This window comes from Somniosus microcephalus, chromosome 28 (genome assembly GCF_052327205.1).
Source record: "Somniosus microcephalus isolate GS21.2 chromosome 28, FLI_Smic_1.0, whole genome shotgun sequence".
NCBI classification, from domain to species: domain Eukaryota; kingdom Metazoa; phylum Chordata; class Chondrichthyes; order Squaliformes; family Somniosidae; genus Somniosus; species Somniosus microcephalus.
The window spans coordinates 35,639,197-35,659,300 of record NC_141014.1 but is presented as its reverse complement, the minus strand read 5'-3'; the positions used below and the strand labels follow the sequence as shown (position 1 = coordinate 35,659,300).

The 20,104-nt window shown below is 48.0% G+C and overlaps 1 long non-coding RNA gene across 2 annotated transcripts in view; it reads left to right on the top strand.

The window, feature by feature from the left end:
• The window catches only part of LOC147099548 (uncharacterized), a 72,425-nt gene extending 52,552 nt beyond the window's left edge, over positions 1–19,873 (top strand). For both annotated transcript variants that reach the window (XR_015073939.1, XR_015073940.1), the window contains exons 2-3: positions 13,379–13,491; positions 19,316–19,873. This is a non-coding gene — a long non-coding RNA (uncharacterized LOC147099548). The remainder of the gene's footprint in view (positions 1–13,378; positions 13,492–19,315) is intronic.
• Positions 19,874–20,104: the final 231 nt, after the last annotated feature.

The following is a 20,104-nucleotide window of genomic DNA, read 5'->3' as shown; positions in this document are numbered from 1 at the left end:
GTTGACGAATGGATGATGGGCGTCAGACTGGGAGTATTCCCTTTTCTTCTTCAAAATGTGCCAATGCGTCCTTAATGCTCACCGAACAGGCAGAAGGGCCTTCATTTCACATCTTATCCAAGCGATGATCCCAGAGTCCACTGCACTGGGGTGTCAGCCTAGATTTCTTTGGAACAGGAGGCTGAGGGGAGATTTAACTGAGGTGTATCAAATGATGAGGGGCCTAGATAGAGTGGATAGGAAGGACCTATTTCCCTTAGCAGAGAGGTCAATAACCAGGGGGCATAGATTTAATGTAATTGTTAGAAGGATTAGAGGAGTGTTAAGGAGAACTTTATTCACCAAGAGGGTGGTGGGGGTCTGGAACTCACTGAAAGGGTGTTGTAGAAGCAGAAAGTCTCATCGCATTTAAAAAGTACTTGGATATGCACTTAAAGTGCCGTAACCTACAGGGCTACGGACCAAGAGCTGGAAAGTGGGATTAGGCTGGATAGCACTTTGTCGGCTGGCACGGACACGATGGGCCGAATGGCCCCCTGTGCTGTCAATTTCTATGATTCTATGACTAGCTGCTCATTGCCTTGGAGTGGAGCTTGAACCCACATTCTTCTGATTCACAGGAAAGCTTTACACCAGCTGAGTCAAGGTGAGACTCGTTAATTAATCTCTCCGTGAGAGAGGAAACACTGGCCCAGCTCTTACTGGAGCGGGACATCTCGTGGCGTGCCCTGTGAGTTAGACTTTTCCCCTCACCCTTCAGCTCGAAAATATTTCCCCCGTTAAATTGCTGGATGTGCGAGCTGGTAACGGGGCGGCGAGAGCAACGGGGCGTCAGGGCATCTGGGATCTTGGTGAACGACGGGACCAACAATGCATCTCCTTAACCAATGGGGTTGATGGATTGAGAAAGAAACAGAGGAACGGCAGAAAAGGAAATAGGGTGAATTAGAGTCAAATCAGGTGACAGAAAGATAATAGAGAGAAAGAATGCCTGGGCTGGATTTTGTCAATGGGGACGTGATGGAGGCGGGACTCCCACTTTTTGGGTTGTAGTCCCGCCTCCATTGACTTGTGGCCAACCCACGCTATTTTCCCTTGATTGACCTTGTTAAACCCGCCCAGCGGGCTCAGCAGGCCAATTAAGGGACACCTGGTTACTGGTGACGTCAGGGATTGACATTTCATCTGTCAAGAGCTTTTGACAGATGAAAAATCAGCGTTTGACAGCTCTGTGAAGCGGTCAAACACTGACAATCTGTCTTCTAACTTGAATCCTTCTACTCAGACTCAGTTAGAGATCTCTCCAGACCAGAAAGCAGCGGCTGCAGCTTTTGACAGTTCAGAGGCCATTCTGCTTTCTGTGCCGGTGAGCTGAGGGACTTCTGAGAACTGAAGGAAGGAAGCCTGCAGGAGAAAGTAAAGGTAAGTAAAACTTATTAAAACACTTTACACTTACCTCACACACTTACCTCTGCACACATGCACCCATCACTCACCTGCACAACGGACATCTCGACCCCTCCAACCCCTTCAGACCGACAGTCCGCCTCGCTAACTTGGCGTGGTTTGGAGCTGTCGGGAAGCCCACACTTCAGGGCTCAAAATAGGGATTAGGCAAAAAACTACAGGCAGTTAATTGGCACTAATCCCCTTCCCGCCTCGGGGAGGCGGCGCCCAGCACAGGTCGGATACCCGCCTCCTGGGACATTGGTACGGAGGCAGGTTGGGGGCGGGATGGGTTCCTGCCCCCCGATTCTGCAATTTTCCCACCACTCCCGCCTCCAAACCCGCCTCCACGGGGCTTGGAAATTCGAGCCCAATGGGTCGAATGGTCTCCTTCTATGCCGTAAATTTCTATGATTCTATGAAAGAAATATTTGATTAAGAGAGATAGAAAAAAGAGACAGAAAGGAAAAGAAAACATTTTCCATTTTAAATTTAAAAAAATCTCTAACAACAATTTATTACCTGTAGGAATGAGACTGCACAGTTTAAATTGTTCCTTTTCTGGGCCGGAGCGGTTGAGTGGCATTGCAGAAACATAAATCTCCTCATTAAAAAGGGGCTTACACTGTTGAGTACCAGCCCTAGCTTTCTGCGCCGTGTTTAATTGGTATTCACTGCGCGAATGCAGCTATTTCTTGAACCTCACAGGGAAGTTGAGGGCGAGCTGTCGTTTTTGTGAGGCTAACGGCGGAGCGGCGCAAATCATCCAGCAACTTGTGGCGATTCGCAGTGTATCGTTTCCACGTCGCTGGACGATTAATAATGGCGAGCGCCGTTATTTTGGCAGAATAATCTGGGCCCATTCGGTTAATAGTGGCTGATCAAGCAGGAAGTGTCCCCTTGGATTAGTATCCTGTTCAGTCGCACTGCCAAGGTGACGTAAGGGAGCTCTGTCCTCCACCCGGGCCTGGCTCTACCCATGCACAAAGTAATGGATGCTCCAACGCTCCCTCAGCAATGCTGGGAGCTTTACTCTTGCGGTATCGTGTGTGGGCTGACAGTCATTGGGCTTAAAGGCTGTCATCCCTCACCCTAATGAGCATACAGTTCACAAAGAACAAAATGTCGATGTATTCCGCAGCCCCCTTGTGGGTTCCATCGACACCACATCTCCCTGACGATCACCCAGCCATGTTAAAAACTGACATCTTTGTGTTTGTCTAGAGACCCCTAGGGTGTGGAGCTAAGAGCCGGACAAGAGCAGTTTATCAATAAAAGCTTTGTAGGAATTACTCCAGTGACCTTAATCATCCGTTCAGAGCGGTGGGCTATACCATTTCAAAGCATTGGGGTTGGGGTGGGGGGTGTACAGGTTGCCAGCTATCGAACGTCACCTTAATCCCTTAAAAGACCAGTTTCAGAATATTGTTAGAGCAAGTAAAAATGAATTTGTTTTTCCACTTGCAACCTCCTAGAACATAAGAATATAAGAAATAGGAGCAGGAATAGGCCACTCGGCCCCTCGAGCCTGCTCCGCCATTCAGTAAGATCACGGCTGATCTTGGGCTCAAAGCCACTTCCCAGCCCGCTCCCCATAACCCTTCACTCCCTTATCTTGCAAAAATCTGTCTATCTCCACCTTAAATGTATTTAATGACCCAGCCTCCACGGCTCTCTGGGGCAGAGAATTCCACAGATTTACGACCCTCTGAGAGAAGAAATTCCTCCTCATCTCAGTTCTAAAAGGGCGACCCTTTATTCTGAAACTATGCCCCTGAGTTCTAGATTTCCCCATGAGGGGAAACATCCTCTCTGCATCTACCTTGTTGAGCCCCCTCAGTATTTTAAGATCACCTCTCATTCTTCTAAATTCCAATGAGTATAGGCCCAGCCTGCTCAACCTTTCCTCATAAGTCAAACCCCTCATCTCTGGAATTAACCTAATGAATCGTCTCTGAACTGCCTCCTATTTGATAGAAAGAAAGAACTTGCGCCTATCACGACCCCAGGGTGTCCCAAAGAGCTTTACAGCCAATGAAGAACTTTTTTGAAGTGTTGTAATGTGGGAAACGCAGCAGCCAATTTGCGCACAGCAAGCTCCCACAAACAGCAATGTGATAATGACCACATGATCTGTTTTAGTGATGTTGATGGAGGGATAAATATTGGCCCCAGGACACCCTGGGAGAACTCTCCCGCCCTTCGAAATAGTGGCCACGGGATCTTCAAGCCCACCCTCAGCTGAAATCGAAAGTGTGATGGCAATACCCAAAGGGAGGAGAGAGCAAGGAAATGTACAGAGGCAAAACTGGAAATTCAAAAGGAAAATCTAAATGACAGCAAAGGAATTTACTTTAGAATCATCAAATCACACAGCACAGGAGGAGGCCATTCGGCCCATCGTGCCTGTGCCAGCTCTTTGAAAGAGCTCTCCAGTTAGTCCCACTCCCCTGCTCTTTCCCCATAGCTCTGCAAATTTTTCCTTTTCAAGTATTTATCCAATTCCCTTTTGAAAGTCACTATTGAATCTGCTTCCACCGCCCTTTCAGGCAGCGCGTTCCAGATCACAACAACTCGCTGCGTAAAAAACATTCTCTTCACCTTCCCCTCTGGTTCTTTTGCCGAATATCTTAAAGGGGAGGGTTTAATGAGTTTGATTTTTTTTTGCCCTCTAACATCCATCTCTACAACTTTGGTTGAAACCTTTTATAATCTTTGCACTCAGTAAGACACTCCATCACGTCTACCTTCGGAAAGAAAGGCCGTGCAGCAAGAAGTGCTGGAAAAAACAGTTTCCCTTCTCAAGCTCCATTCACACGAGCAGAGCCATTAACTTCACAGGGATTCAGTTCACCTGAACCGAGAGTATTAACTTTGTCATATTTAGCAGCTGGTAAGGCTGACCTCCTTCAGTCCTCAGACGGGTTAATGGTAATCTGTCAGTCAGCAGGACAATGCCCTTCTTATCACATTCAGAGGGTAGGGTGCCGAAATGATACCTCAGCACTTAAAAGGTGGGGTTTCATGTTATCTGCACAATGGGGCATTTTTTTTCGCTCCCCTCAGATCTCTGAGAAACTAGAGATGGAAGAGATTTAGCGAAGTAACAGGTATTGTCCGCTGCCGTGGCTTCTGCCTGAACCTGATTAATCTAGCCTTTCACACAGGTTGGGAGAGCAAGGAGAATGGAGGGTCAGTTTACAGCAGGTGGGCCATCGATAGCGCGAGTCCACTTTGCTGCTCAACAGTTAGGAGATCAATAACAGGCCGCGCAAAGGGAACTTCCCTGCTTCTCAGTCAAGGGTAATTTCAATTTTGCTTGCAGCTTTTATATTTTCATGAATGTCAGATCTGATTTTTTTTTTTACTTGAGAATTGACTCCGATACGACTCAAACTGGGAACTAAGGAAAGCTCACAAAAAGCCTTGATAACGGATCTCGGCAGTAACTTGTCAGAACTGAAAGGGACAAACGGAGTATTTAGCAATCTGTTGCCCAGCCCCTACAGAAGGACAATACATATCTGCAACTGCAAGGCGAGGGGAACCTGTGACAATACGTGCTGGGGTGTAATAATATGTTAAGATTTAGATGTTAAAAATCTCTCTTTTTGATGGGGAATGGTTAGATTCTGTCCTTTACCTCAAAGATCTGGGACTGATCTCAGCCAGAATTGGAAGGGCTCCTCTCTCTGATGATGTTAAGACAGAAAGAAAGACTTGAATTTATATAGCGCCTTTCACAACCTCAGGACGTCCCAAAGCGCTTTACAGCCAACAAAGTACTTTTTGAAGTGTGGCCACTGTTGTAATGTAGGAAAGGCGGCAGCCAATTTGCGCACAGCAAGCTCCCACAAACAGCAATGCAATAATGACCAGATCATCTGCTTTTAGCTGTTGATTGAGGGATAAATATTGGGCAAGACACCGGGGAGAACTCCCCCTGCTCTTGGATTTTTTAACGCCCACCTGAGAGAGCATACGTGGCCCCGGTTTAACGTCTCACCCATACGACGGCACCTCCGACAGTGCGGCACTCCCTCAGCACTGCACTGGGAGTGTCAGCCTGGATTTATGTGCTCAGGTCCCTGGAGTGGGACTTGAACTCATGACCTTCTGACTCAGAAGTGAGAGCGCTGCCCACTGAACCACTCTTCTTCTTTTGTATGGTAGAAGCAAAAAAACAAATTAAATATCATAGAGAGAGAGAATGTTTCCACTTGTGGGGAAGAGCAGAACTAGAGGCCGTCAATATAAGATAGTCACCAAGAAATCCAGTAGGGAATTCAGGAGAAACTTCTTTACCCAGAGAGTGGTGAGAATGTGGAACTCGCTACCACAGGGAGTGGTTGAGGCGAATAGCAGAGATGCATTTAAGGGAAGGCTGGACAAGCATATGAGGGAGAAGGGAATAGAGGGTTACACTGATAGATTTAGATGAGGAAAGACGGGAGGAGGCTCGAGTGGAGCATAAACGCCGGCATGGACTGGTTGGGCCGTATATCCTATGTAATCAGTATCTAAGTCAGATATCCAAGCCAAAGCTTCCGGTGTAACAGCGTGGATATCTTGTCGGCTGCCTGCGAATTTCCTCCGAGGGCAGTGCTCGATGATGTGCTCCAGGGTCTGATCAGGAGCTCCACAGTCGCATGATGGGGATGCTTTAATCTTCCATCTGTGGAGAAGGTGGCAGCATCTACCCTGAGCAGTTCTGAGGCGGTTGATGGGTTGTCCACTGTTGGCGAGGGAGGCTTGATCCTTCAGGTTGTACCGTGGGGCCCTCCGTAAGGAATCCATTTGGTAAGCCGCAGTTCTTCCAAGCATTTTGCCATGGGTCATCAAGGCTGAGGGGAGATCGCTGAAGGGGTTCGGCGACGGCCTTTTCAAGTTGGCCTGGATCGGCATGTCTTTGCTGGTGTAGCGGTTGTATTCTCTGGAGGCTGCAAATACGCAGCGTGGGTGCGGTGGTGCGATGTTTGCAAGCACGGGCAGCCGAGGTGCTGGTGTCGATAAAAGCCTACCGGTGACAATTCTCATTAAAACCCAGCCACTGAGCCACTAACGGCTGTTCTTCGGGTGTGAGGCTAAACAGCGAGTAGCAGCAAGCTATTCGACTGTAGAGGGCATCACAGCTGAGCCTGATCCTCACCTCAGCCAACAACGACATGCATGCACTTTCCAGCAAGGGTGGCTGAATCGCGATGGGAGAACCTTGGCTAATTTGCCACCCCACCCGCCCACCCCCGACAGATTCTGATGCCCCCCACTGCTACCCTAGCCGAGATTTGCTGGCTCAGCAGAAACGAGGCCCCTCCTGATCAGTACAGCTCAGTGCTGCGCGGAATTGCATTTACCCTCTAAACCACTAGAGCAGCCCGTGTTGCAACCAGACGTGAGCTGCAAGCACTCAATGCTGTCAAGGGGGTGCAGTGCAGAAATATTTCACACCCGTCACCTTGTGGTCGCACTCCGACACACAGCTGCTCCATGCTTAGCCCTTATTGTTAGGATTTCTCATTTCCTTAAGCCCTGTGGTTAACGGACAAGCTGCTCTACCCCGAGATGTTATATTGAACAAGGGGATTATTATCACAAGGGGATATCTTTTGGTGTTTTGACAGCACGCTATTAACTCTTGTCAGGGCACAGTTCATTTACAGAATACTGAATGGATAGCAGCCAATTTTCTCATCATTGGACCATTATACGCTGAGGAGTAACTCACCCGCGCACTGCAGAACTTGGGGGGTTAACAATCCCTCTCACTGCAATGCCTGGGGGTAACACACCTCACGGCAGTACTTGGGGCTATTTCATAGAATCATAGAAATTTATGGCCCAGGAGGAGGCCATTCAGCCCATCATGTCTGTGCCGGCCGAGAAAGAGCCATCCAGTCTGATCCTACTTTCCAGCTCTTGGTCCATAGCCCTGAAGGTTACGGCACTTCAAGTGCACATCCAGGTACTTTTTAAATGTAATGAGGGTCTCTGCCTCTACCACCCTTTCAGGCAGTGAGTTCCAGACCCCCACCACCCTCTAGGTGAATAAAATTCTCCTCAAATCCCCTCTAATCCTCTTACTAATTCTTCCATTCACTCCACTATTGGGGTAAATCTGTCTCTCGCCGCGATGTCTGTGAGTAACGCACTTTATTGCAGTACTTGGCGATTATTCTCCCGCGCACTCCAGCACCTGGGGTAGCTCTTACTGTCACTGTGCTGGCTGGGAGTAACCCTCCCTCTCACTGCGATGCCTGGGGTAGCTCCTACTGTCACTGTGCTGTATGGGAGTAACCCTTCCTCTCACTGGGATACCTGGGTTAGCTCCTACTGTCACTGTGCTGACTGGGAGTAACCCTCCCTCTCACTGCGATGCCTGGGGTAGCTCTTTCTGTCACTGTGCTGTCTGGGAGTAACCCTCCCTCTCACTGCGATACCTGGGGTAGCTCTTACTGTCACTTTGCTGTCTGGGAGTAACCCTCCCTCTCACTGCGATACCTGGGGTAGCTCTTACTGTCACTGTGCTGTCTGGGAGTAACCCTCCCTCTCACTGCGATACCTGGGGTAGCTCTTACTGTCACTGTGCTGTCTGGGAGTAACCCTCCTTCTCACTGCGATACCTGGGGTAGCTCTTTCTGTCACTGTGCTGTCTGGGAGTAACCCTCCCTCTCACTGCGATACCTGGGGTAGCTCTTACTGTCACTGTGCTGTCTGGGAGTAACCCTCCCTCTCACTGCGATACCTGGGGTAGCTCTTACTGTCACTGTGCTGACTGGGAGTAACCCTCCCTCTCACTGCGATACCTAGGGTAGCTCCTACTGTCACTGTGCTGTCTGGGAGTAACCCTCCCTCTCACTGTGATGCCTGGGGTAGCTCTTACTGTCACTGTGCTGTCTGGGAGTAACCCTCCCTCTCACTGCGATACCTGGGGTAGCTCTTACTGTCACTGTGCTGACTGGGAGTAACCCTCCCTCTCACTGTGATGCCTGGGGTAGCTCTTACTGTCACTGTGCTGACTGGGAGTAACCCTCCCTCTTACTCCCTCTTACTCCTGGCCGTGATGGTCCGGTGCTGAGATCGCTCTCCCTGCTTCGGGCGGCCAGCTCTCGCCGCTCGCTCCCGCAACCGGAGCAAGGTGCTCGGCGAGTCGGGCAGAGGCAGCGCAGCGCGGTGAGCAGCAGCAGCAGCCAAGCCGACCCGCTGGAGCACATCGGCCGGCCGAAATTCCGACTGGGAGGAGGGGAGCCGAGCATGGCGGCCAGAGGCCGACCTGCGAAGAGAGAGAAGTAGGCCCCGGGCCGTGGAGCGTGGAGCCGGCGACGGTGAAGAGGAGGCCGCACTGGAGCATTCACATCCCGACGATGTGTTCGGCGAGTCGGGCAGAGGAGCGCAGCGCAACGAGCAGCAGCAGCAGACTCACGACACGCTGCAGCACGTCGGCCGGCAGCTCCATTTCGGGTAACTCGCAGTCCGGATGGGAGGAGGGGAGCCGGGCATGGCGGCCAGAGCGGGAGAAGCAGGCCACCACACGTGGAGCCGGCAACAGTGAGGAGGAGACCGCGGTGAAGAGGAGGACGGAGCGGCTGAGGGACATCGTGCTCCCACTGCCACGGGAAGCCATTGTATTGACTCTGAACACGGCGCTGTATGTATAGCTGACGCGTCCCCACGGGGAACAAGCATTCCATTGTACTTGTTACATATGGCAAATAAATCTAATCTGAATCTGAATCTAATATATCCCCTCGCTGCAGTCCCTAAGAGTATTTGGCTGTCAGAAATTTTACGTTACCGGATAGTTGGGTTTATTTTCTTTGGGAAAGAGGAGATTTTTAAGTGACCTAATTAATGTTTTAAAGATTAATAAAGGGGATTGGCAATGCTGACCCATGCAAATTGTTCATTGTGGTGAAGGATTCAAATAGCAGGGGTCATAAGTTAAACATGGGAAGTTAGCAGTAAGCAGGGAAACCGGGCGAAATGTGTTCACCCAAAGGGTAATAGAGTTACGTTAGAGGATATCAGTGAAGCCGCTGGTATTAATGGGTTCAAAAGGCAACGGGGCTGTTTCTGGAGAAAGAAGAATTGAGGGATGTGGTGTAAAGGTAGCTTGGGCCTAAGGGCCTCTCCCTGGTCGATGAGACGTTAAACCGAGGCCCTGTCTGCCCTCTCAGGTGGATGTAAAAGATCCCACGGCCACTATTTCGAAGAAGAGCAGGGGAGTTCTCCCCGGGTGTCCTGGGGCCAATATTTATCCCTCAACCAACATCACTGAGTCAGGTTAACTGGTCATTATCACATTGCTGTTTGTGGGAGCTTGCTGTGCGCAAATTGGCTGCTGCGTTTCCTAAATTACAACAGTGACTACACTTCAAAAGAACTTTGTTGGCTGTAAAGCACTTTGGGACGTCCTGAGGTAATGAAAGGCGCTATAGAAATGCAAGTCTTTCTTCCCGTTCCTATTAATTCCTATATTCTAACCCATTAAGCTCTGAGATGTAGGGGAGGCGGGGGAGGGAGCCATGTAATCTGCTGGGACCAGAACTATCACTCCTCCGTACTTTAAATTAATGTTTATTATTCCATCTCTCATCTTTTTGCACATCAGTAATGGGCGAAAGCCGTTCTCTACACAGAAGCATTCCATGGATTGGCATCAGGGGAGTTCCTGAAGCAACGTTTCAGTCGGGAAGCCGTCCCTAGTTATAACGGCAGCTGCCTCAAGCTGGTGACTTCCGAAACCTGGTGAGGTTTTGACGAGGGGCCGCAGAGAGCTGGCAGCGCCCCCCCCTCGGAGTTTCAGTGTTAAATGACTCCAGCAAAAAAAGCCGAGCACCAGCTTTACAGGCAGAAGCCAATTGCCACTCCCGAGAACGGGACAGCTTTCTGCAGGTCTGGGCTGGTGAGAAAAGTGACAAAGGTTCGGAAGCTGACTGCCCAAACTGTGCCTCAGCAGCAAGGCCGCACCGCTTCACCTGCCTGAGCATCTGTTTCAGTACCTCAGCCCGCCCTTTCCTTCTGACCCCTCGTACCTTTCATTTTACTGGTTTCATCTCCTACTTATCAACAAGAAATGTTTTGAAATGACATTTTCATGGTGTTTTCCTGAAGAAAGAGTGATGCACGTTTTCCTGGCCTTCTGCGGTGCTTGGAATGGATAGCCCCCCACCCCCCACCCGACCTTCTCGGATATCCAATAGCAAAGGGATGGGAGAAATGTGGGGCAAAAGCAAAATACTGCGGATGCTGGAAATCTGAAATAAAAACAGAAAATGCCGGAAACACTCAGCAGGTCAGGCAGCGTCTGTGGAGAGAGAAACAGAGTTAACGTTTCAGGCCGATGACCTTTCGTCAGAACTGGAAAAAGTTGGAGATGGAACAGATTTTTAAGCAAGTGCAGGGGCTGGGAAATGGGGGAGGAGAGGAAAGAACAAAAGGGACGGTCTGTGATAGGATGGAAGGCAGGAGAGATTAAGAGACAAAAGGGATGATGGTGCAAGGCAAAACGAGATGGGAATGGGACAAGTTAAGAAACAAAAGATGGCTCTAGGTGAAGTGTAAATGGCGATGGCAGAACGATCGACAGCTGCCAGGTGAAAGAGAGAAATAAAAATGGAGGAAAATAAGATAGGGGCCGAGGTTATGGTCTGAAATTGTTGAACTCGATATTGAGTCCGGAAGGCTGTAAAGTGCCTAATCGAAAGATGAGGTGCTGTTCCTCGAGCTTACGTTGAGCTTCCGTGGAACAATGCAAGAGGCCGAGGACCGAGAGGTCCGAGTGGGAGTGAAGCGGAGAATTAAAGTGACAGGCGACCGGAAGCTCGGGGTCACCCTTACGGACTGAACGGAGGTGTTCCGCAAAGCGGTCACCCAATCTGCGTTTGGTCTCCCCAGTGTAGAGGAGACCGCATCGTGAGCAGCGAATACAGTATACCACATTGCAGGAAGTACAAGTAAATCGCTGTTTCACCTGGAAGCAGTGTTTGGGGCCCTGGACAGTGGGAAGGGAGGAGGTGAAAGGGCATGTCTCCTGCGCTTGCACGTGAAGGTGCCGGACGAACGGGAAGGGGTGTTGGGGTGATAGAGGAATGGAGCAGGATGTCGCGGAGTGAGTGGAGGAGTGTGGGTACTGTGGCAACATTCTACTGATGTAATTCAGAATGGGAATACAGCTTTTGGCTGCTGCGTGTGTACCCTGGTTCTGTTATATCCTTGAGAGGGTCTAAATGATCTAGACGAGGGAACTAGATGTAATATCTCCAAGATTGCAGATGACACAAAGCTGGGTGGGCATGTGTGCTGTGAGGAGGATGCAGAGAAACTCCAGTATCATTTGGACAGGTTGGGTGATTGGGCAGATGCATGGCAGATTCAGTATAATGTGGATAAATGCGAGGTTATCCACTTCGGTGGCAAAAACAGGAGGACAGATTATTATCTGAACGGCAATAGATTGGGAAAAGGGGAAGTGCAACGAGACCTGGGTGTTCTTGTGCACCAGTCGCTGAAGGTAAGCATGCAGGTGCAGCAGGCAGTTAAGAAGGCAAATGGTATGTTGGCCTTCGTAGCGAGAGGGTTCGAGTACAGGAACAAGGATGTCTTGCTGCAGTTGTACAGGGCCTTGGTGAGACCACACCTTGAGTATTGTGTGCAGTTTTGGTCGCCTTATCTGAGGAAGGATGTTCTTGCCATGGAGGGAGTGCAGCGAAGATTCACCAGACTGATACCTGGGATGGCAGGAATGACGTATGAGGAGAGATTGGATCAATTAGGCTTATATTCGCTAGAGTTTAGAAGAATGAGAGGGGATCGCATTGAAACTTATAAAATTCTAACAGGACTAGACAGACTAGATGCAGGAAGGTTGTTCCCGATGGCAGGGAGTCTAGAACCAGGGGTCACAGTCTAAGGATAAGGGGTAGGCCATTTAGGACAGAGATGAGGAGGAATTTCTTCACCCAGAGAGTGGTGAACCTGTGGAATTCTCTACCACAGAAGGCAGTTGAGGCCAATTCATTAAATATATTCAAGAAGGAGTTAGATATATTTTTTGAGGCTAAAGGGATCTATGGGGAGAAAGCAGGGACAGGGTACTGAATTTGGATGATCAGCCATGATCTCATTAAATGGCGGAGCAGGCTCGAGGGGCCGAATGGCCTACTCCTGCTCCTATCTTCTATGTTTCTATGTTTCTATGAGAGCCACAACACAGCTGAAGAGGATTTCAGTGAGACTGTGGAGGTGTGTTTCCCCTATTGGGTTTGGAAATTACATCATTGCAGTAATAGCGTTCAAACTCTTAACATATTCACGTGAAGTTGCTAAGCTACACAGTTGTGATTTAAAGTTAACACCTCCACTAAAACAGCGGGCAAACGAATGTCATCCTAAAACGCCACAATAATTTCCAGGTCTATGTTTCTCATCATGGGAAGTCATTTTCCTTCATTTTCTGCTGTCAGCCGTGGCTCAGTGGGCAGCACTCTCAGCTCTGAATCAGAAGATTGTGGGTTCTAAGTCCCCACTCCACAGACTAGAGCACAAAAATCCAGGCTGACACTCCAGTGCAGTGCTGAGGGAGTGCCGCGCTGTCGGAGGTGCCCTCTTTCAGATGAGACATTAAACCGAGGCCCCGTCTGCTCTCTCAGGTGGGCGTAAAAGATCCCATTATTTCGAAGAAGAGCAGGGGGAGTTCTCCCCGGTGTCCTGGGGCCAATATTTATCCCACAATCAACATCACTAAAAACAGATGATCTGGTCATTATCACAGTGCTGTTTGTGGGAGCTTGCTGTGCGCAAACTGGCTGCCGCATTTCCTACATTACAACAGTGACGACACTTCAGAACTACTATATTGGCTGTAAAGCGCTTTGGGACGTCCTGAGGTCGCGAGAGGCGCTGTATAATTTCAAGTCTTTTTCCTTTTTTACAGATCAGCGCTCAGACTCCATCTAGTGGCCGATGTGTGAAGTGGATTCCTGTAATCTTGCTGTAAGAAAAAATCCAGTCCAAAAACGCGACACGACCAACCATGTTTCACATGTGGTACTTAAATGATACTCGGTTATTTATTCTTCATGTACAGGATATATAAGATGATAATGTCACTGCACACGCCCGGTGCATTGTATTCAACCACTTCATGTACACAGTGTATAATCACTGACCTCCTACTGTTAATTCTACTATTGATATTGCGAGGTCCATTGATCCCTGGAATGAGAGGGCCGACCTATGATGAGAGATTGTGTAGATTGGGCCTATATTCCCGGGCGTTTAGAAGAATGAGAGGTGATCTCATTGAAACATACAAGATTCTGAGGGGATTGACAGGGTAGACGCTGAGAGGCTGTTTCCCCTTGGCTGGAGTGTCTAGAACTAGGGGCACAGTCTCAGGATAAAGGGTCGGCCATTTAGGACTGAGAGGAGGAGGAATTTCTTCACTCAAAGGGTGGTGAATCTTGGGAATTCTCTACCCCAGAGGGCTGTGGAGGCTCAGTCATTGAGTATATTCAAGGCTGAGATCGATAGATTTTTGGACTCTAGGGGAATCGAGGGATATGGGGATCGGGCGGGAAAGTGGAGTTGAGCTCGAGGGGCCGAATGGCCAACTCCTGCTCTTATTTCTTATGCTCTTATTTCCCAAACAGCAAGAGTAAATACAGTTCAAAAATAATTCATTGAAAATGAAATGATTTGGGATGTCCTGAGAATATGATTAGGCACTATCTATTGCAAATTCTTTCTTCCTTGCTATTAGTATCATTGTAAAGTTTGGGGTCATTGGGGGCTCATTTACCTGTATTTTTCCTCCTAATCCTTAATCGTCTTGTTAACCAAATATTCACGTTAATAGGGCAACTGCCTGAGCTGGGAGCCTCCTCCAGATATCCACCACTCCGTACACAATCCGAATCCCAAGTCTTGCCCGTGACCTGTTAATCTTGCGCTTGCGTGCTCAGGTTCTGTGTTTCCTGTTCATTTTAAATCTCCTGCCACCCATTCTTCCCAACATTTTAAAAAATTTGGATCGCATCTCCCCTCGTTCTCTTTCCTCCAATGGAGTTCAGTTCTGCATGTCTCTGTTCGTAACCTGGAGCTGAAATGTTCCAGCAATCATCCTCGCTGCTTTTGTCTGAACCCTCGATCCAGCACAAGAGGAGGCCACTCGGCCCGTTATACCTGTGCCGGCTCTTTGAAAGAGCTCTCCAATTAGTCCCACTCCCCCCCTGCTCTTTCCCCTTCTCCCTGCAAATGTTTCCTTTTTAGGTATTTATCTAACTCTCTTTTGAAAGTTATTATTGAATCTGCTTCCTCCGCCCTTTCAAGCAGCGTGTTCCAGATCACAACAACTCGCTGCATAAAAAAAATTCTCCCTAGTTCCCCTTTGGTTCTTTTGCCAATTACAGGAAACTTTGTGCTATCCGGCACCGACGGGACCGAGCTGTTGCCGTCCCATCGAAACTGCCGGACAAACCAGCGCTAATGTTGAAACATACGGAGCTTTTGAGCTCTGTATCTGGCAACAAACCCTGTTGCTTAGCAACAGACCCCGTTGCTTAGCAACAGCTTCTAAACAGTCGGCCGTACCTTGCAAGCATCTCTGTAGCTTAGCAACAGCTTCAGCGAGACCTTGCAGAGCCTGACTGGTGAAAAAAAAGCAACGAAAAGAAAAAAAACCTAACGAAACGGCTCCTGATTTTTGCCGGTGGATCGAGCATTCCGGACAGTTAACCTCTGGATAAACCAAAGTTTCCTGTATCTTTAAATCTGTTTCCTCTGGTTGCCATCTCTCCTGCCACAGTTTCTCCTTATTTACTCTATCAAATCCACTCATAATATCGAACACCTCAATTAAATCTCCCCTTAATCTTCTCTGCTCTGAGGAGAACAATCCCAGCTTCTCCAGCCTCTCCACATAACCGAAGTCCCTCATCTCTGGTACCGTTCGAGTAAAACCTTCTCCAAGGGTCCCTGTTCCTAACCTGGAGCTATAATGTTCTAAAAATCCTAGCTGCTCATGTCGAAGCCCTTCTCAGTGTATCAATGTTGTTTTGTAGGAAAACCCCACACAATATTCCAACCGTGGCCTGACCAGTCAATCTATGCAAGGTTAGGCAAACTTGTTTTGACTTGCAGTCAAGTGTTTTTCATGTATTTTAGGGTTATCTGCACACTGACTGAATACTTCCAACAATCACACCCACATTATGTCAGCCCTTGCGAAGGCCATTCCTTCATCATGTACCACATTAAAGCTCATCTGTATTCCTTTACCCATTCACTTAATTCATAGAATCAAAGCGGCATGGAATCATAGAATGATACAGCACAGAAGGAGGCCATTTGGCCCATCGTGCCTGTGCCGGCTCTTTGAAAGAGTTTTCCAGTTAATTCCACTTCTCCCATAGCCCTGTAAAATTTTCCACTTCAAGTATTTATGCAATTCCCTTTTGAAAGTTATTGTTGAATCTGCACCCACTGTCCTTTCAAGCAGTGCATTCCAGATCACAACTTACTTGCTGTGTCAGCCAGTGGCTCAGTGGGTAGCACACTTGCCCCTGAGTCAGAAAGTTGTGGGTTCTAAGTCCCACTTCAGGAACTCGAGCACAAAAATCTAGGCTGACACTCCAGTGGAGTGCTGCACTGGCAGAGGTGCTGTCTTTTGGATGAGACGTTAAACAAGGCCCTCTCTGCTCTCTCGGGTGGACGTAAAAGATCCCATTGCACTATTTCGAAGAAGAGCAGGTGGCTATTATTTATCCCTCAACCAACATAACAAAAACAGATGATCTGGTCATTATCACATTGCTGTTTGTGGGAGCTTGCTGTGTGCAAATTGGCTGCTGCGTTTCCCACATTACAACAGTGACTACACTTTAAAAAGTACTTCATTGGCTGTAAAGCGCTTTGGGACGTCCAGTGGTCATGAAAGGCGCTATAGAAATGCAAGTCTTTGTTGTGTGAAAAAATATTTCCTCCTGCCGCCTGTGGTCCTTTCGCCAAATACCTTAAATTGGTCCAAGTCCCTTGGAATGCTGTCGGTCCCTCTCATTCAGTACTTAATCTCTTGACCATCTAGCTTGGTGTCAGCAACAAACTTTGATTCACAAGGGGTGCCCTCCGCCATGTCATGCCGCATAGTGTGAGTAGGAAAGAAACCAGAAAAGATCCTGTGGCTTCCACCAGTCACTCAGTCCCCATCGCGCGCTTTCCACTTCTCGCCAGTTTCCGAAACCCATTGCTAAGCCAGCTAGTTAAGTTACGATGAACTCTTGGGCCTTAATCTTCTTCATTAAAACCGGCGTGTGTAGCTTTATCAAAGCTTTCTGAAAATCCTAGTAAATTACGTCCGCTGGATTAGGTGCCCCGCTTCCATCATTCCGGCCTTTTTTTCTGTGTTGGTGTTGTGTTACTCCAGCATGCCTGATGGCAGTGCTGTTGGGCATAGTTAACTCCAGCGTAAGATCGAAACCAGCACCACCAACCAGGGAGTTCCTGCCACTGTTGGGAAAGAGCACCACCAGCAGGCTGCCTAATGCTATGAACCCACTTGCAGTAATAGTTATTTAGACTAAAACTGCAGCGTTGGTGTGACACTGCGGTTATTTTATTTTTTCATTCAAGGGTGTGGCCATCGCCAGAGCGGCCAGCATTTATTGCCCTCGAGAAGGTGGTGGTGAGCCACCTTCTTAAATACAACTGAGTGGCTCGCTGGGCCATTATCAGGGGGCAGGTTAAGAGTCATCCACATTGCTGTGGGTCTGGAGTCACAACATAAGGACGACAGATTTCCTTCCCTAAAGAACATTAGTGAACCAGATGGGTTTTTACAACAATTTTTCATGATTACCATTACTGATTCTAGCTTTTTAATTCCAGGTTTTTATTTAATTGACTGAATTTAAATTCCCCAGCTGCCATGGTGGGATTTGAACACATGTTGACGTAAGAAAACTACAGGAAACTTTGTGCTATCCGGCACCCATGGGACCGAGCTGCTGCCATTTTTTAAAAAACTCCAGATAGACCAGCGTCAATGTTATCAGATAGGAGCTTTTCATCGCAGTATCTGACCACAAACACTGTTGCTCAGCAACAGCTTGTAAACACTCGGCCCAGTAGCTTGGAAGCGTCTCTGAAGCTGTTGCTAAGATACAGAGACACTTTCCAGAGCCTGCCTGTGAAAAGAATGATAGGAGAAAAAAAAACACCTAACCAAAACGGCTGCTGATTTCTGCCGTTAGATCAAAGTTGCCGGACATTCAACTTCCGGATAGCTCAAAGTTTCCTGTACTAGGCACTTGGTCTAAGCGTTAAACAAAGCTTTAATCAACTGTTTTACAACATGGAGGTCTAGTTGTGTCCTTCACTAGTTCCTGTTAAGAATGTCCTGCGCAAGCTGGGCCCATGCCTGAGTATTTATACTCTCCCTGGACAGCGCCACCCGCAGGCCGCTCAGTATTATTTCATAAGTCTTTCTTTCATGAATGACTGATTCATGTCACATGTCATCTGATCATTAAGTCCAGACTTCTGGATTACTAGTCCAATGACATAACCACTATGCTTCCAACCCCAGTATAGTGTTAATGAAGCCTAAATCTGGATTGAAGGCTCAACTGACCCCTGGAGCAGAGAGTAGAGTGTTAGCCACGGCTCAGTGGTCGCACCCTATTTACAGAGGCATTCCCTCCCTCCGGCCTCCTCCCTCCAGTTCATGTTTGGACCCTTCTTCCCTTCTCACAGTTTTTTTGCAGGTTACAGCAAAAGGTCGTATTGGAATTGCAAATGGCTTGCCCTGCCTCACAATCTCCCCAGTGTGACCCGTGCGTGGCCCACTCGGGGGCAGTGCCAACAGTCCTATGCCTGTAAGGCCCTATAACTACCCAGCGATGGCATTTCCCCACCTCACCTCCAGAACCTCACGGCACCGTCACTGTTTGGTTGGGTTCAGGGACGCGGGGTGCAAGCCCACGACGGTACAGGCGCACCGACAGTATCAGCACATTGATACACAGCCACAGGTGTGAGAGTTTGCATTTCAACTTTAAACATTGGACAGACACTGTTATGTTCATTAATAACTAGTCGTTTTTATTAAGAACAGCTAGCTTTTGCTAGACACTTTATTGAGCACATGTGGACTAGGCACAGTATCTGTAGAGGCCTCCATCTTGACTGCTGCCTTGTGGGTAGCCTAGTGCATCCTGGGTAGCCCGCTCTTATATACATACAGCACCACCTAGTGTACCATTCCAGAATGACAGGTCACTGATCATTACATCCCCCTTTCTTTGAGGTTAAACAAAATCAGTATCAATCAATATCAATCAATAACAACATAAACATCTTCAACAGTCAATACATTTTCAATGTAGTTTTCTTTGTACTCAAAGATTAAGTCTATCAGGCTTTTTTACATCACGTGTGGATCTTCTCAGCACAGGTAAGTCTGATGTGTTTTCATGAGAGCCTGTATGTGTATTTGTGTCAGATTGTTCTGGTGGTGAGTGACAAGATTCAGTTGTGGCATTGTCATCGATTTGCTCTTCGATAGTCTCTTGTGTTTTTAGGAGGGAACGGCGGTTCCTCCTGAGAATCTGTCCTTCCTTGTGTTTTTAGGAGGGAACGGCGGTTCCTCCTGAGAATCTGTCCTTCCTCAGTTCTAACAGTGTATGACCTTGGTCCTACTTCCTCAAGAACTGTAGCTTTCCTGTTCCATGCATCTGGATCCTCAATCCTGACAACATCATCCCTTGTCAATGGTTTCAGAGTTTTGGATGACTTGTCATAGTATGATTTCTGTTTCAGCTTTAACAGTTGAAGTCTCTGTCTCAGTTCGTTACTCTGCTTTTCTTTTGCACAGCAGGGTAGCGTGGTACGCAACTTGCGACCCATTAGGAGTTCAGCAGGTGAAGAACCAGAGTCTAAAGGTGAGGCTCGGTAGCTCAGCGGGGTGAGATAAGGATCAGACTTGCTTTCTGCCACTTTCTTCAGTAGCTGCTTGAGAACTTGAACACCTTTCCCTGCCTTACCATTCGACTGAGCATACAAAGGACTGGATGTGATGTGTTGAAAGTCATAATGTGCTGCAAACTGTTGCCACTCCTTACAGTTGAAGCACGGACCATTGTCGCTAACGGCAATCCTGGGAATTCCATGTCTGGCAAAGATGGATTTCATATGCATTATGACACTGCTTGCTGTGGTGCTTGAGAGCAGCGCCATCTCAGGATAGTTAGAATAGTAGTCAATCACTATTAGATAGTCTTTACCATTTAAATGAAAAAGGTCCATACCAACCTTTTGCCATGGTGCTGTTGGTATGTCAGCTACTATCATTGGTTCCTTTGCTTGTTTGTTTTGGTGTTTCTGACATGTCTCACATTTGCCTATCATGTTCTCAATGTCCTTATTTATACCAGGCCAATAAACAGTGTCTCTTGCTCTCCTTTTGCATTTTTCAATTCCGAGGTGTCCCTCATGAATCCTTTTGAGCACGTCTTGACGTAGAGCCTGTGGAATGACTATTCTGTCCTGTTTTAGTAATAGTCCACTTGCGACACTCAATTCTGACCGTATGTGAAAATATTTTGGACAGGAACCTTTTGGCCAACCATGATGAATGTTCTCTATTACTGTTTGTAATACTGTA